Consider the following 13,880-nt stretch of genomic DNA (forward strand, 5'->3'; position numbering starts at 1 on the left):
AAAGCATTTTTTATGTAAAGTATGCTTAACATGCAGAGAATGGCTCTTCTCAAAATTATGTGGCTGAATACATGCATACAAGAACATATACATAAAAACTGAAAAATGAAGGCAGATAAAGATCATATGGCCTTTCCAGCAGTGACATAGCCATGGGTGAGCCTAGGCCCACTCAAAATTCTCACACCCTTCGGTGTTCTCCCCAGAAATTTTTTCCAGCCGCGTGGCATGAAAAAGTAGCCGGGTGGGGTGGGATGGAAAAAATTAACCCCCTCTTTTACTAAGGTGTGCTAGCATTTTTAGCGCGCGCAAACCCCCGCGCTAAGCGAGAAAACTAAAGCCAGCTCAATGCTGGCATTAGCATCTAGAGCACATGGCAATTCTGCACGCGCTAAGCGCACACTAAAACCACTATCGCAACTTAGTAAAAGGAGCCCTAAATGTATACTATTTTTTATTAGTTTATTATTATTTTCCAATGCTCAATATGACTTACTTTTTTAAGGTTTGACACTTGTGCTAGAATATTTTTACTAAATTTAAGAAGTATCCAATTCTAGAAGGGAATAATTAGATATTTGCCCTCTTTCAAATGGTATAAAGGTTTAAAAAAGGGAAAGGTGTTAATGAAGTCATTAGGTTCAATCTAGCCATTTATTTCTGTATGAATTTAAACAATTAAAAAAAAAAAGGTAAATAAAGCTCATCCAGTTATACAAGAATGGCTCTACAGCAGGAGTGCCCACACTTTTTGGGCTTGCGAGCTACTTTTAAAATGACCAAAGTCAAAATGATCTACCAACAATAAAATTTTAAAAAACGCAAAGCACACTGTATGCAGAAAAAATGTCAGTAAGGAATCAGGGAGGGGGCACAAACTTGGGATACAGAAGGAAGGGAGAGATACAAAAGAAAGGGGCATGAACTTGGGACAAAGGAAGGAAGGAGGGTGGGAGCATGAACTTGGGACACAGAATGGAGAGAGGGACATGTTGGGACACAGAAGGAAGAGAGGGGACACAAACTTAAGACAAAGTCTGTAAGGAAGGAGGGAGGGGCACAAACTTGGGATACAGAAGGAAGGGAGGGAAGGGGCATGAACTTGGGACATAGGATGGAAGGATAGAAGGAAAGAGATGCTGAGGTGGAGGAGGGAATAGAAAGGGAAAATTGTTGAGCATGGGTGTGAGGGAAAGAGATGGTGTACATGGGGAAAGGAAGAAAGAGGAGAATGTTGGGCATAGGAAGAGAATTGTTGGACATGTTGGTGGGAGAGGAGTAAGGTAGAGAGAGATGAGAGGGAGAAATGTTGGATGTGGTGGTGGTGGTGGTGGAGAGGGAACAGTGGGACAGATGCAAGAATGTTGGACTTGGTGGTGGAGGGAATGGAGGAAGAGGTGTCGCATGGTTCTGGAGAGGGATAATAGAAGGAGAAATGTTGGGCATGGGGCTGGTGGGCAGGGGCAAAAGATGCTGCACACAGTCCAGGGGGGATGAGAGAGGGAGAAATGTTGGATGTGGCACTAGAAGGAGTTGGAGCGATATAGCCTGGATCCCTCTATCTTTCTTTCCTCACTTCCTTTGCAGCAAGGGAAGGAATGAGAGAGAGATAGTGGACGTTGCACATGGGGGTGGAGGAGAGAAGAAGAAATGCTGTGCAAGGTGGGGAGGGGTAAAAGAGTGTGCTTTGTGTAGTTTACAGAAATCTGCTAATGGTCCCCAAATCTTCTGAAACTTGCCAAAATAACCTCTCTGTGTTGCTAATGCACGCTCCATTTTATATATATGGCATACGGAATTCCACCAGAAGTTATAGTTTAACCTATCATAATTTTTCCAGTTATATGTAATTTGTTGAACTGCTACCCCAGTCAATATAAATAAAAGTTTGTTATTGTTTGAAGAAATTTGACTTTGCTCTCATTGCTGTGCTTTCATCTGTTAGCCAGCAGGCTCTCTCACTCAGAGAATAGTTAAGCTCTGGAACGCGTTGCCAGAGGATGGGAAACAGTGGTTAGCATAGATGGGTTTAAGGTTTTGGACAAGTTCCTGGAGGAAAAGACCATAGTCTGCTATTGAGACAGACATGGGGAAGCCATGCTTGCCCTGGGATCAGTAGCATGGAATGCTGCTACTATTTGGGTTTTTGACAGGTACTAGTGACCTGGATTGGTCACTGTAGAAACAGGATACTGGGTTATTAGTCAGACCCAGTATGGCTATTATGTTGAAAATAGTCCTTAAGGTAATTTATTGATTCCTTTTTTTAAATGTCTATGCTGCACTTGTGCCTCCTCCATCTCCCCATAACTCTTTCATTCCTAAAGGGAGTTACACCCCCAGCATTAATATTTTCTTAAATCACTTGCTTTTATTTCAGGATTGTTAAGGCTGTGAATTAGCTGTTGATAAGATCAACAAACCAATGATTTATTTACACATGAGTGCTCATTCCCTGCTTTATCTCACATGGAAAATTCCTCATTCAAGACTAGAAAACCTATCATTCTCAAGGAGGTGTCTTACTATTTATGTCTCACAATAAATTACAACAATAGCACACTTCTGATGAAAAGGATGTTAATTTTGTCATTGCCTTGGCCTCTCTCTAAATGCAATAATAAAAAAAAATATTTCTGTACAGCTGTGCAAACAATATTCAAGCACTCTAATTCTTGATTCAACTCCAAATTTCCAACCATCATCTGATTTTAATTGTTTCCATGAAGGCAAAGTAAGCGGATAGTACAAGAGGGAGCACTTCCTTAGAAAATGAACCTGTACCTCCACGCTATAATGCTGACATAACACTACTTTTCAAAATTAATACATCTACAAAATTAATCTTAACATTCCCAAGGTCTTATATCGTTTTATGTATAGTCATTTCATCATATGAGAAATTAATAGCCACAGGTATAATTTGGATTTCGAGAAATAATTATTGTGAGACCCGGACAACTGCAACAATCAAAAAAGAGATTATGTACTTACCCTGGCAAATTCTTTTCCAGTAGATAGGCGAGACATTCTAGACAAGTGGGTAGTGCCATCTGCAGAAGGAATCCAGTTTGGATTTTTCTCTGTGCCTCTTCTGTACTTCACTGAGCTTCTTAGCTTCACCTATAGTTAGTTCCCAAGCACAAGGGCCACCAAACCAATGTGAAGTAGAGACACCCATACCAATCAAGGTCATCAATAACCGTTCTGCTCAAAGGAGTAACATTTAAAGGCTTTTAAATATTTAAATGTGCTCATAAACTCTTCAGCAAGGCACCATAACAGCGGTACAACGTCGCTGGAAAAGTGCTTGAATTTTAATCATAACACATTGTATTGGGCAAGGAATCTTGCTTCTACTGGAGTGGCAAATGTTATGGCTCTACAAAAGCTGTTTAACAGTAGACCACTTATCTGAAAAGGTCAGTTCACGGCTCCAACACAGTCTGTGTTTCGCTAAGCTACATCAGGAAGCCGGAAGGATAAGCTTTTTATATTGATTTTATTTGCAGTGTGCAGTGCCTAAGAAGAACAAAAACATGCTATGAAAATTGTGCAATGCAGTGGTTAGAGCTATAGCCTTGGCACCCTGAGGTTGTGGGTTCAAATCCCACACTGCTCCTTGTGATCCTGGGCAAGTCACTTAATCCCCATTGCCCCAGGTACATTAGTTAGAGTGGGAGCCCGCCAGGACAGGGAAAAATGCTTGAGTACCTGAATAATTTGTAATCTGCATAGAATTGTAGGATATGCAGAATGTAAATTATTTAAACATTATTTTAGTCTGCCTGCCAGGCAGGTAACCCGAGTCCTTTGATCTACACACTTGATGTTGAAAAAAGACGCCCTGGGGAACGGCACCAAACAAAGGCTGCAAAAAAGAAGCAGCTCAGCTGACGTCAATAACCACAGGGAGCATGAGGACCCGTCTCTCTTACTGTGATTGTTCAAAGTTGTATGCTGCTCAGGAGAGAAGACTCTTACTGCGATTGGTCAGGATGTTATACTGCTCAAAAGAAAAGACTTTTGCTGTAATTGGTCAGACTGATATGCTGCTCAGGAGAGAAATCAAATATGTGACAGAACGAGTGTAAAAAGCTCAAAAGCAGAGAGAAGAAGAGCCAAACGTTAAGAACCAATAACTTTGTAAAAAAACATTATAAAAAACCCTCCCAGACAGGAAAAAATCACCAGGACAGAATAAAAGATTACAATAATGCACACCACTCAACCTCTTTGTTTAAACCTGCAGGGTGTATGGATTGTAAGCGGTGAATCCACTGCTGTTTGTTCTTCTTAGGCACTGCACACTGCAAATAATATCAATATAAAAAGCTTATCCTTCCGGCTTCCTGATGTAGCTTAGCGAAACACAGACTGTGTTGGAGCCGTGAACTGACCTCTTCAGATAAGTAGTCTACTGTTAAACTGTTTTTGTAGAGCCATAACATTTGCCACTCCAGTAGAAGCAAGATTCCTTGCCCCATGCAATGTGTTATGATTAAAATTCAAGCACCTTTCCAGCGACGTTGTACCGCTGTTGTGGCGCCTTGCTGAAGAGCTTATGAGCACATTTAAATATTTAAAAGCCTTTAAATGTTACATGATGATATTATTTGAGAAACTTGCCCAGTATTTATGAGAAGGGGGTCTTTTGTGTTTGTTCTATTTTGAAAGTATTGCCCCCCTCAAGTGGACTGGGAAACAGCTATCACAATATGATCTGCTTTGACCTGGACACTGGGGCGAAACATCGGTCCAGCACAACGGCCATGGCACTAAACTTCCGAAAAGGGAATTACGAAGGGATGGGATGCATGGTGGGGAAGAAGATTAAGAAAGAGGATGAACAATGTAAAAACGCTAGAGCAAGCTTGGTCCCATTTTAAGGATACGGTCACCGAGGTATAAAATCTATATATACCGCGTATCAATAAGGGATCCAAGAAGAAAAAGAACAAAGAACCGACGTGGCTCACTGTAGAGGTAAAGGAAGTGATCAGAAACACAAAAAACTTTGTTTAAGGAATGGAAAAGGTCAAAAACTGTCAAAAACTGGAATAAGCACAAACAACATCAACGCAGATGCCATAAGGCAGCAAAAGGGGCCAAAAGAGACTATGAGGCGAAAAATTTCAAGCCGTTCTTTCGATATATTAAGGGGAAAACGACCCGCGAAGGAAGTGGTGGGACCGTTGGATGACCAAGGAATAAAGGAAGCACTAAAGGAGGACAAATCAATCGCCGACAAATTGAACACATTTTTTGCGTCTGTATTTACTGAAGAGGATATACACAGCATACCAGAACCGGTGAGCCTGACCTCGGTACCGGGAAAGATGGGAGAGGCGCTGATAAAGGACCGCATCATTGATCACCTTGATGGACACGGTCTGATGAGGACCAGCCAGCACGGTTTCTGCAAAGGCAAATCTTGTTTGACGAACTTTCTGCACTTCGAGGGAGTAAACAAACAGATAGACAAGGGAGACCCAGTCAACATTGTATATCTGGATTTTCAGAAGGCATTTGACAAGGTTCCGCATGAACAATTACTTCGGAAAATTGCAAGCCATGGAATTGAGGGTGAAATACTCACGTGGATTAACAACTGGCTGGAGCATAGGAAACAGAGAGTTGGGGTAAATGGACAATACTCGGACTGGAAGAGCTTCGGGCTGGAGAGGGTTTAGATGGGATGGAGTAGGTTTTAACGGTGATTTCGGCAGTTGGAACCCAAGCACGGTACCGGGTAGAGCTTTGGATTCTTGCCCAGAAATAGCTAAGAAGAAAATCTTTAAAAAATTTAAATTGAATCAGGTTGGGCAGACTGGATGGACCATTCGGGTCTTTATCTGCTGTCATCTACTATGTTAGTGGGATACCGCAGGGCTCGGTGCTTGGACCCATGCTCTTCAACATCTTTATAAACGATCTGGACATAGGTACGACAAGTGAGGTGATTAAATTTGTGGACGATACGAAATTGTTCAGAGTAGTGAAGACACAGGGGGATTGCAAAGATCTGCAACGTGACATAATAAGACTCGAGGAATGGGCATCAACATGGCAGATGAGATTCAACGTGGAGGAGAGTGTGGCGCAGTGGTTGGATCTACAGACTCAGCACTCTTGGGTTGTGGGTTCAACCTCGCGCTGCTCCTTGTGACCTTGGGCAAGTCACTTAGTCCTCCATAGCCCCAGGTACATTAGATAGATTGTGAGCCCACCGGGACATATAGGGAAAATGCTTGAGTACCTGATTGTTAAACCGCTTAGATAACCTTGATATGCGGTATATAAAAACCTAATAAACTTGAAACTTGATAAGTGTAAAGTGATACATGTTGGTAACAAAAATCTCATGCACGAATACAGGATGTCCGGGGCGGTACTTGGAGAGACCTCCCGGGAAAGAGACTTGGGAGTTCTGATTGACACGTCGATGAAGCCGTCTGCGCAATGTGCGGTCGCAGCAAAAAGGGTGAAAATAATGCTAGGAATGATAAAGAAGGGGATCACGAACAGATCGGAGAAGGTTATCATGCCGCTGTACCGGGCCATGGCGCGCCCTCACCTGGAGTACTGCATCCAGCACTGGTTGCCGGACATGAAGAAGGACACGGTGCTACTCGAAAGGGTCCAGAAAAGGGCGACTAAGATGGTTAAGGGACTGGAGGAGCTGCCGTATAGCGAAAGATTAGAGAAACTGGGTCTCTACTCCCTTGAACAGAGGAGATTGAGAGGGGACATGATAGAAACATTCAAGATACTGAAGGGAATAGACTTAGTAGATAAAGACAGGTTGTTCACCCTCTCCAAGATAGGGAGAACGAGAGGGCACTCTCTAAAATTGAAAGGGGATAGATTCCGTACGAACGTAAGGAAGTTCTTCTTCACTCAGAGAGTGGTAGAAAACTGGAACGCTCTTCCGGAATCTGTCATAGAAGAAAATACTCTCCATGGATTCAAGACAAAGTTAGACAAGTTCCTGCTGATCCGGAATGTACGCAGGTAGGGCTAGTCTCAGGGCGCTGGTCTTTGACCAGAGGGCCGCCGTGTGAGTGGACTGCTGGGCACGATGGACCACTGGTCTGACCTAGCAGCGGCAATTCTTATGTTCAAAAAGGAAACTGCCGTAAAAGCGCTGTACTTTTCTCTCTTTTGCAATACAAGCACCTAGCAGCTACAGCCACATGCGACGCGCGCCTATGATGTATACTCATACTGCACTCCAAAAAGGCATGCCCATGATATATGTGCCTACGGTGTAGCTTTTCCTGCACATTTACGTCTCTTTCTGTGAACTATTCTGTGCGAGTGCCGATCGCTATCACCAGCAACTGATCTCATGTAAATCTGGCGACTCTCCATGAATCTCATTTGCATGCATGGTTTTTTGTGAATGGCTTGTCTTTTAGGAATCATTAGATTTACGGCCGCTACAGCGACCGGTCAGGTTTTACCTATGATATTAAAGAATCTGTCCCTCAGTTCCTTAAGATGCTTCTGCAATTCAACTGCAAAGAGCATGCTGTCACAGACAGTGAAGCAAAGAGGCAATTGGCTGTTTCACCTATCACCATAGACTAACTCCCCATCAGTTTATTTCTCATATCCTCTTTCCTACAGCCATCACCCAATCTGTTCTTTTCTCCTCTCATATCCCCCATCTGAAACCTTCACCCAGTCTGTATGTCTCTTTCTCATACCCCCCATACAGCCTTTGCCCAGTGTCTCTCATACCCCCATATACTTCACTCAGTCTCTCTCTTTCCTATACCCTTCCTCAAAGCCTTCACTCGGTCTCTCTCTCTCTTGTACCCCTCTCCTATTTCCAACTGCTTCTTTCAGCCCTGCATGGTAGGAAGTAGGGGGAAATCCCGAGACTTCCCAAATCCCCTGCATCACGTGACTCAAGTATATGCAGAGTCCGGCTGCTGTGCAGGGTCAAGAAAAGCGGTCTGAAGTAGTGCTATAGAAGAAGAAAAATACAATTTGAACTTTAATCTTTATTGAAAAAAGAAGTAGGTTACAGTTAATCCCTTCCTGGTGATAAACACAAACATCTTGCCATTCCAAAATCCCTCTTCCCTCCAACATGGTGGAGGTATGTACCATATTTTTTGCTCCATAAGACGTACCTCACCATAAGATGCACCCCAGATTTAGAGAAGGTAAACAAGAAAAAAAAACCCCATTCTGAACCAAATTGTATACTCCTTCCCCCGATCTCTCCTTTCCTCCCCCTCAATCCAACACTTCCTTCCTTCCTATTTACCCCTCCCCCCGGCACCCTCCCGTAACCGATACTGGTTGCACTCTCTAGCCATTCACCACTCTGTATCCTTGCTATATATGTAACTATCTTTGCATAGTAATCCACTTAACCGCATTATATAGTCTCTTGCATCGTATCGTGCTCTACAAGTCTCTCGCACTGTATTTTCACTGTATAAATATCTCCGCTGTTTATGTACAGTCTCTTGCATTGTAAACCGCTCTGAACTGTTTGTGGTATTGCGGTATACAAAAATAAAGTTATTATTATTATTAATATATACCAGATACCTTTAAATTCCGTCCCAGCCCCCCATCATCACTTTTATATACCCCCAGCACATTTCAATTCAATTCCATTCCCCCAGCACCTTTAAATTCTGACCCAGTGCCTCCCCCCCCCCCCCGGCGGTATCTTTAAATGTTGGTGGTAGTAGAACTGAGCAGCCATTCAGAAATGGTGCCTGTACACGCAGCAGTGCGCTTGCTCGCCACTGGCCCCGACGTGCCAGTAATCAGCAGGCAGCAGCCCTGCAAAGCACCAGCGACCGGCCCAATTAGGGAAGTGCCTGGGCCCAGGTATTAGCGCGCTTGTGTGCCGTGGGCCCCGACAAGCAGCAGGCAGCCGTCCATCGACCTCCTAACATTTAAAGATACTATGGGAAAAAAATGCGCCTTAGGAAGCGAAAAATACAGTAATTCCAGGCACAAGGATGCAAATTCTAAACACCTTGGCAACCTAATGCTTGGGATTTGTTGACCCTGTTTTAGAATATAGTTCAGCATTTTACTATTTTAAAGTTTTATATAAAAGTAGCTTAAAGCATGCATAGGTTTACATACTCCTTTTCCATTGCAAAGTAACTAACAACTCACCAACACTACGATGTAGTCAGCAGTCCTTTGCACTGAATGTATTTTATTATCTCCCAGTTGGTGAGAAGTCATTTATGTGTACCTAGTACAAAGAGCTCCTAGCACTCAGGGTATCAGTCTGATCCCTGGAGACTAGAATAGTAGACTAGGAGGAGTTGAGGCAGACAGATATACAGAAAAGACCTTCAAGAAGATAGTAGAGAAGTCTGACCTCCAGTCTGGCAACTTCTTGCTGCTATAAAGAAAGGTTACCTGAAAGGAAAGCATCACCTTGGTGTGGCAAGAAGTGATTCTATAACCAGGACCTGTCATGCAGGGAATACTGAGGATATATCTTAAAGGCCTCCTTCCTGGGAGGGAAGGGTTAGGATGACTGTTTTGGTTGGAGCTTCAATTATTAGGCATTTAGAAGATGGATGGCTGGTAGATGTGAAGACTGCTTGGTCACTTGCCTGCCTAGGCAAAGGTGACAGATCTCATGCATCATCTAGGTAAGATTTCAGACAATGCTGGAAAGGAGACTGCTGTCTTGGTACATATGTACCAACGACATAGGACAATTTGGGAGAGAGGTTTTGGAAATTAAATTTACCCTCTTAGATAGAAAGTTGAAATCCAGAATCCCAAGGGTAGAATTTTCAAAAATGCTTCCAGTTCCATGAATAGAACCCAAGAGGCAGACAGAGCTCCAGAACCTCAAAAGGCATGGATAAGATGATGGTATAAGATGAGGGAATTCGGTATGCTAGAATATGAGCAACATTCTGGGTTACAGGGAGATTACTGTACATACTCTAATATAAACCAAGATTTTGGGGCCAAAAAAATGGCGGTCGGGTCAGCACTCACTCACCCTCCTCTCAGGCCTGCTGTAAAACCTGAAAGCCCAGCAATAGGCCGGGACAGGAGGGACCGCTCCTGCATCCTGCCCTGGCCAACTCTCACCTCCCTCCTCAATTAGTAAAAAGCATACCTTTAAAATCCCTGGTGGTTCAGCAGTGAACCGGGGCAGAAGCGATCTTCCTACACTCCTGCCCCATACAGAGCTGCTATCTGAATGGCTGCCATGAGTTCTCGCAATCACCATGGTCTCATGAGGTTGCCGTGAGAACTTGCAGCAGATAGAGGCTCAGCATGGGGCAGGAGCGTAGGAAGATAGATCTTGTCCCATTCACCACTGGACCACCAGGGATTTTAAAGGTATGCTTTTTATTAATTGGGGAGACAGGAGAGAAGTGAAAATTGTTAGTCAGCCGAGATAGGAGGGATCCCTCTTGTCCCGGCCCACCAGGGATTTTAAAGGAGACGGGAAGGATTAGACTTGATAAATCTCGGCAAGCTCTCCCTAACATTTTGAAGTTTGGCAACAGGCAGAAAGCATACCTCATGGCAATGATACACTGGAGCAGTGGTGTACCAAGGGCGGAGGCAGGGACAGTCCACCCTGGGTGCAGGGAAACTTCGGGGGTGCTGAAGTGATCGGAGGCTTGCCTGTGTGCGGCCACTGGCACCCACTCTCTCTGAATGTCAACTTCCTGTTCCAAAGCGGGGTACCAGTAGAGCCAACAGCTGTGTGCAGTCAGCCCGCAACCCATGACTAATCCACACATCTTCCCACTGCCTGGAAAGGGGAGGGGGGAAATGTTTCAGCCAGAGGAATAGGGTGCACCACCCCTGGTTTCCGCCCTGCCAGGTATGCCACTGCACTGGAGTATCTACATTATGTGAAGATCCTGCCCAAAATAGTGGTACGATTGCATATTTCAAAGGCAGAATAAGGCACAATGGTATGACTATTAAAGGCCTGCACAAAAGCAATGAGCAGTGATGCATTTTGCTCAGAACAATACAGCCACATTAGATTTCTAAAAGGGCTGCAGAAATTTGCCACTTCATGGTAAGAACCAGGACTTCATTGAGCATGGGGAGGTCAAATGTCTTTCTATTTTTTAACTACAGCTATGGGGTTATGGGGTTGCTACAAGCTTGATAATAATCTATGAAAACAACCCAAGACTTAGATGAGCTTATACCAGACATGGGCAACTCCAGTCCTCGAGGGCCAGAATCCAGTCGGGTTTTCAGGATTTCCACAATGAATATGCATGAGATCTATTTGCATGCACTGCTTTCAATGCACATTCATTGGGGAAATCCTGGATTCTGGCCCTCGAGGACCAGAGTTGCCCATGTCTGGCTATACTATTTCAACCCAGCATAACTGCATTGTTTCTTGACTGACCTAATGGAGCGGATAACACTTGAAAGCTTGTCAAAGAAATATCGATATTTAGTACAATAAATAGTGTCACCTATCACTCATTTGTTCATCCTTATTTCTATGCCTTCTCCTCAATAAACATTTAGAGCATTTTTACACAATAACTGACCTTGTAGATGTGTTTACAGAAAGCTTTTGTTTTCAATATATAAAAGGTATCTTCCAGCTCTTTAGCAGAGCTTTTATTCTGTATAATACTTAACCCTAGGCTACAATTAATTTCCTTTGTTTTTTTTGTTCTATTTCTATATATTACCTTCTGTAAAAAAAACACCAACCTATGTGCACGGACATATATGTTTTATTACAAACCTACACACACACACACACACAAAATTAACATAAACCTTGCTTTTGCTGGCTAGCATTTGGAGTTCAGATAGGCATCAGAAACATATATCTCACTTTATCAACTGGAGTCAATGTATACAGTACACACATTCATACATCCACATAAAGCTCCTTTGTTTTACTTACACAGTTGAATCCTTTTTCAGCCATTTTCTTTCTACTGCTACCATCATGACAAACAAAAACTCACTGAATGAGAAAATGTTGTTGTTTTTTTTAAATTTTCACCCTGCTTCCTCTAACTACACAAAAGGAGTCTGTATCATCGTCTGACTTCCTCAGTTTCTTCACAGACCCATGATATTGCAGCTCCAATTTGCTGTATTCTGTTAACTTTTCAAGAAGCTTTGCCGTGACTGGCTACCTGCACATCACATGCTGCCACGTACAGCGTAGCTGGCTTTTCAGTTTGGACCTTTGCCAGCCTGTATTTACATCGGCAGATTTAAGTTAGTTTCTTTCAACGAGCTGAAACAATGAATGCTAACAACGCGTTTTAAACCCAGATTGATTTGTTATCTATGAATCACAAATCTTATTTTACCTTACTCAAATTGGTTTATTAAGGTGGTATCTTTTTTTTTTTTTTCAATACGAAACCAACCAATGTAACAATACTACGGTAAAAGAGGCCGTTTGTGATAAATGAGTCATGGACAAATCTTTGTTACTACTGTTGCTGTGGCTGGAAAATCTGGTTACAGCCTGAATGGATTTCCTTAACCCTTTGTTAGGCACTCAATGGGTTTCGGTTTCTAAAGCACATAATTACTCAGCTGAATTTCAATGGATGGATACCAAATGAAGCCAAGCTGAGACAGTCTTGATTTTTCCCCATATGAACTTAGAGCATAATTAAGTACAATGATATGAAAGTTTTTGCCCCAACTTCCCTTGATTTCTCCAATTTTTGCATGTATCACCTTGAATGGCTTTTTTTTTTTTTTTTTTTTAAATATCATGTTTATTGAGACAAGAGGCAGCTGGATAACAAGAACAAAACACTAGGCAACAAAGCAAGCAGTGTAACAATCATGAACAAAGTGGAACAACCAGGGAGGGAGACACAGAGGTACTGAAAAGATACGTTATGAGCGAAGAGAAGTGCGAAAAGCAGCTCGCCAGCCAGCAACCCCCATCCATTTTAGAAATAGAAGAACAATCAGAATCCCCAAACGATTCAACACAGGCAATCATCACCCTGTCACAGCATATACAATCCAGACATAAACACACCCTTACACCCCAAGGCACACCCACACACATACACACACACACACAGACACTTACACACCATCTCCCCACCGGGGAATGACCTTGAATGGCTTTTGATCTTTAAACAAACAGAACCTGAGTACTTTTTACATTACTATCTTCATTTATTTATGGAACAAAATTAACCAACACCCAAATTACACGTCAAAAAGCACACAGGTAAATAATGGGCTTTTAGCACTAAGCGCATGCTAATATCTATGCACACTAAGCTTTAGTAAAATCATCCCTCAACTGCCCAAATTTAATTGATAGATTCAGCTAATTTAAAACTGCCAAAACTTGAATTGCAGCCAGCCTTTTTTTAAAAAAAATTTCAAAACTTTAAATCAAGGGGAAAGGACTAGAGACCCAGCTTTTGAAATGTTACACAAATGTCAAAAGTTGGTTCTTGTTCTTTTTTTGCCCAATAAACCCCCAATGACCAGAAAAGATCCACTGCCTTCTTTCTGTGGTTAATGAGCAACCTGACTGAGGCAGTGAAGCTCAGACACCTTTTGTCCTGGCAGCCAGTGCTGAGGATTTTTCAAAGTCAGCTGCCTGATTTCATCAACAACGCTAATGTTTCTCCTTCTCGGGTCCTTAGAATAGTCTCCATTTTATTTGATGCCAGGAGGAAGAGACCCAAAGGAATACTTTGAGTTTTCTCTGCTTAGAAAGCTTGAGTAACTGACTGCAATGTTCAGGTAGAAGGGAACGACTTGCGCTGCATTCACATAGGTATGGGTAGAGAACTTAGGGCTCCTTTTACAAAGCCGCACTAAGGCCTTAACGCGCCGAATAGCGTGCGCTAAATTGCCCCGCGCGCTAGCCGGTA

General features: G+C 42.9%; 1 protein-coding gene across 1 annotated transcript in view; it reads right to left on the reverse strand.

Moving 5' to 3' along the window:
* The window catches only part of OSBPL9 (oxysterol binding protein like 9), a 187,061-nt gene that overhangs the window by 102,856 nt on the left and 70,325 nt on the right, over positions 1-13,880 (reverse strand).

Source organism: Geotrypetes seraphini, chromosome 12 (assembly GCF_902459505.1).
Source record: "Geotrypetes seraphini chromosome 12, aGeoSer1.1, whole genome shotgun sequence".
In the NCBI taxonomy this organism is placed as follows: domain Eukaryota; kingdom Metazoa; phylum Chordata; class Amphibia; order Gymnophiona; family Dermophiidae; genus Geotrypetes; species Geotrypetes seraphini.